Below are 4,793 nucleotides of genomic sequence, written 5' to 3'. Positions count from 1 at the left end.
AAAGGCTTACTGCAATCTTTTTGGAAGAGCCAGGCCCTTCCCTCTGACAGCCTCTAAGGTGAACGGAGCAACATGTCTGGATGCAAAAATACACTAGTAAGGATGTTCTCTATTTCAGGAGAGCAGATGAGGGAACAGAAATGAAACGGAGCCCCTGGCTGCAGTGGGTATCAGAAGATGGCTGTTGACTATAATGCTGAGGAGTGTGACAACCCTTGATTTACGGGAGAATAGAAACAATGTGCAACAATGATAGCAGAAACACTGGGTCTCTTGAAGTCTGAAAGACCTAGTGGTTCATTGGAATTTTCTTGAAGCAGCTTTGGAGAGGAACAGCAATATTTGTAAATAGTGAGCTTAGCGATGAGCGTGCTTGTACCCTGATGGAGGAAGAGGAATGTACGACTTCTGAGATGGGCAGAGGGAGAAGTAGGAAGTTTTGTGACATGAGCTAAATGAAACCTATCTGCACAACGTTGTCAGTCTTGCTGTAACCTCTTCATTGTGCCTCTTAACCGAAGAGCACCAGGGTGCGATTGAAAGTGTTTTACAGGAATGACATCTCATCATAATTAAACGAAAGCTGGTCCACAATGTCTCCTACCTGTAACTCTGAACTGCTAACGCCAAAAGGAGTCAAGGGCCCCAGCTTGATTACTGAGCACGATGCTATATAGCATGGTGTATCCCTTGGGTTAGCTGGGGTCAGCTGTCTGGGCTGTGTCCCCTCCCAACCTCGCGCCCACCTCCAGACTACTCGCTGCAGCACAGTGGGAAACAGCGATGGCCTTGATGCTGTGCAAGCACTGCTCAGCAACAGCCATGGCCCCAGTGTGTTGTCAACGCTGTTTTAGCCACAAGTGCAAAGCACAGCGCTGCATGGGCTGCTCTGAGGAAAGGGAAGGCAATCCCAGCCAGCGGCAGTCTGCTTGCACCCGGGTTACTTTGCAGTTCCCTCATCTGTTCTCCTCCCAGAAACACACTGGAACTATGGGCTGATGCTGGCAGAATGGTGCGAGGATTTGGTGCTGAATGGACCTGGCTTCGGAGGGTCACCAGAAGAGCCGTGGCTGCTTAAAGCCTAGGCAGAGCTAGAGCTCTAGGGCCTGCAGATGGCTCATTCAGAGCAGTAATCCCCAATAAGAGCATCTGACCTCAGGATTTCTCAGGTTCTGGTTCCGCCTGTTCCCCCGCTTCGTGCAGTGCTCCCCATACACAGGAATAACTGCAACAGGGTTTTCCATTATTTTTTTTTCCATCACTTCATTTAGGAAAAAAATTGTTAACTGGGTTTCTTTTGAAGGCCACAAACAATCCCTGTGTGTACTGGCTAAAACAGCGAGTCTCAAATCCTTGTGATTGCCACAGCACTCTACAGAGCCTACTCAAAAGGCATTTGAAACCAGGATTTAAAGTGGGAACAGTATATATAATACCTGTTTGTGGTGGGTCGATCCCGGCTGGTCGCCAGGTGCCCAGCAGGGGTGCTCTATCACTCCCTCTTCTCAGCTGGACAGGGAGAGAAAACACAATGCAGGGCTTGTGGGTCGAGATAAGGACAGCGAGATCACTCGCCAGTTACCGTTATGAGCAAAGCAGACTCCGCTTTGGGGAAATTACTAATTTATTACCAATCAAAACAGACTAGGGTAATGGGAAATAAAACCTAAATCTTAAAAAATGCCTTCCCCAACCCCTCCCTTCTTTCTGGGCTTAAAACTCCTCCCTCCCAGCGGTGCAGGGGAGTGGGAAATGGGGGTTGTGGTCAGTTCATCATGCGTTGTCTGTAATACTCCTTCCTCCTTAGGGGGAGGACTTCTCACACTCTTCCCCCACTCCATCTTTTCCACAGGAGACAGTCCTTCATGAACCCCTCCAAAATCAGGCCTTCCTATGGGCTACAGTTCTTCATGAAGTGCTCCAGTGTGGGTTTCCTGCAGGTCACAAGTCCTGCCAGCAAATCTGCTTCAGTGTGGGCTCCTCTCTGTGGGGTCACAGGTCCTGTCAGGAGCCTGCTCCAGCACAAGCTTCCCACAGGGTCATAGCCTCCTTTGGACATCCACCTGCCCCAGCACGGGGTCCTCCATGGGCTGCAGGTGTGTACCTGCTACACTGTTAACCTCTATGGGCTACAGGGGGACAGCCTGCCTCACCATGGGCTGCAGGGGGATGCACCTGAAGCACCATCTCCCCATCCTTTCTCACTGACCTTGCTGTCTGCAGAGTTGTTTCTCTCACACGTTCTCACTCCTCTCTCTAGCTGCAGTTGCACTTTCCCGCCCCCCACACCCCACCTTCTTAACTATGTTACCAGAGAGGCACTACCACCATTGCTGATGGGCTTGGCCTTGGCCAGCAGTGGATCCATCTTGTAGTCGGCTGGCATTGGCTCTGTTGGACACAGGGGAAGCTTCTAGCAGCTTCTCACAGAAATCACCTCCGTGGCCCCCCCACTACTAAAACCTTGCCACACAAACCCTTGAAATAAGACTCTCCTAGAAAGAAGAATCTCCTTCTTACAAGATTCTCCTAGAAAGGTGAAGTCAGGAAAGGTTTGCAGGCTTCAGGGCTCGCTGTCCTTTCAGGTAGGAGGATTCACTCTGTTAAGCAATGGAAGAAGTAAATGCAAGCTTCTACAGCTTGCTTAGCTGTAGGTCCAAGACATGCTCTCCTCCCACTGCTTTGCCTGCAGTCCAAATTAAAAAGGCTGCTGCAGTGCAGCTAACAGCACTGCTCATGCAGGGGTGCCCTGTCGGTGAGCATGTTTCCAGACAGAAGCCCACCTGGTTTCTGGTAGGACTTCATCAAAGCTGACAGTTGTAATATTTATTCTGACCATATCGGCAAATTATAATGACAACTGTTCCCCGAAAATGTCCCCGATTTATTTTATTTACACCCTCCCAAGTCAGCTAGGGGAGTGTAAAGGCTGTAAGGGGAGTAGCCCTAAAGGTGAAGGTGCACAGCTGCAGGCAGCGCTGCCGAGCCTCACTCCCCTTTGGGGTATTTTTGAGTCCTCCTCGCTGGGATACCACCATCCTGAGCAAAAATAACATGATCTCAGCTAGCACCATACTTCGCTGTAGCTGCTGGCAGGACACAAGCGTTGGCAGCAGTCCCACCAAGCACCCCATGACTGGGGGTATTCCTGCCTGCACTGCTCACCCTGCCATCCCTGCTGCAAGGACTTAGAGATGTTCAGTGGCAGCATCTCGTCTCCCTTTAGACAATGCAGGGTCTTTCCAGAAGAAAAGTGTAACTGTCCATGAATGCTGGCTACAAATTGAACAACTGGGTGAAATCCTAAGGCTTATGTTAAGCCAGAAATGGCCATAAAGTCTTTTCCAGAGGGAGGCGAAGCTGGCAGATGGATCTCCAGAGCCTCCCCCAGCCCTGATTCCGGTAAGCAGGCGATGTGGCTGTGCAGTACTTTGCCTTAGAGGCAAACTGGACTACAGAGCACACGCCACTTCTGCCTGCAAAGTCTAACTTAGGAAACAAACAGTCCAACAGTCTGTTCATTTAGCCCTTGAATTTAGTTACATATCTCAAAGATAATCTGAAAACTGCCCCTTTTACATGATCTCTACAAGAGAAAGTTGTAATCATGCTGGCAGGGAGAACGTAAAAATTATCCCAGTGAAGCAAAGCGAAGGTAATACCCAGAGACATGTGCTCAAAAATCACAAATGTGCACGATGGCTCCTCATCACCAACTTCAAGAGTTTGTGTTCTGGCTGGAAAAACACTAGTTTATAAAATATTTAAGCAACAACGACTGTCTTACTCTGGAGAAAGTCCAAGCTCCTATTAAATGCCATTAGATCACAAGAAAGCAGTTTTTTCTGAGGATGATGGTACAGATTTTGCGGAGTTGCATCTTAAAGAGTGTCTTGCTATCTGGCTAGAGCCAGTCTATGTGGAAGCAAGGAGTCACTTTGTGTATGTTGCTCTTGCAGGTCATGTTCAGAAGAGTCTGGGGTGAGTGAGGAAGAAAGCATAAAGGAGTGAAGTCAAGTTTCTGACACATCCTGCTTTCTCCCCACTCTTTGGTTTGCTCTGGGGAAGCAGCTGTGCCTCCAACCTGAAGCTCTCCAACATTTTTCAGTTAGGTTTATTCTTTCCCTTCAACCATTTACTAGGTTGGGCTATATGCCTTCCTGTCCATTCCCATCCCGGCACGCACAGGCAGTGCTGGACACGTCATCCCTGCCAGTTTACTCACAACACGGGCATTCAGAGGCCAAGAACTTGCAGTATTTTTCTTGGTGGTGTGAAGGACTGGAACTCCTTGCCCAGAGACTGTCACACAGCTGCCTAATTAAAAACAGGAAAGCCTTCAGAAAAAAAAAAAAAAAAACAAACAAACCAACGAAACCCACCAAACTCTCCACTGGGGGGAAGGAAGGCCTGGCATCACCCACATTTCATACCCTTCACCCCACCCTGCAGCATTCCTGTGCGTTACTCATCCCTCTGGCATCAGCTACAGCGCATCTCATTTGAAATAGCAATAGGCCAGAGGATTGCCAGGGATCTTACCAGCCAGAGGATTGCCAGGGATCTTACCAGCGGGAGGCCAAGCTGGCAGACGGATCTCCAGAGCCTCTCCCCAGCCCGACTGCGGTGAGCAGGCGGTGTGGCTGTGCAGTACTTTGCCTCAGAGGCAAACTGGGCTACTGAGCACACGCCACTTGTGCCCGTAGCTTCTCACCGCTGCAGGGTGAACCAGGGCGATGCAACACGAACTCGGGCGCGATCCCTGCGGTACGACAGCATCCACATGGCCAGCA

The sequence above is a fragment of the Buceros rhinoceros genome, unplaced genomic scaffold (assembly GCF_000710305.1).
Source record: "Buceros rhinoceros silvestris isolate BGI_N320 unplaced genomic scaffold, ASM71030v1 scaffold16266, whole genome shotgun sequence".
Taxonomy (NCBI): domain Eukaryota; kingdom Metazoa; phylum Chordata; class Aves; order Bucerotiformes; family Bucerotidae; genus Buceros; species Buceros rhinoceros.
Note: the sequence above shows the minus strand (reverse complement) of the source record.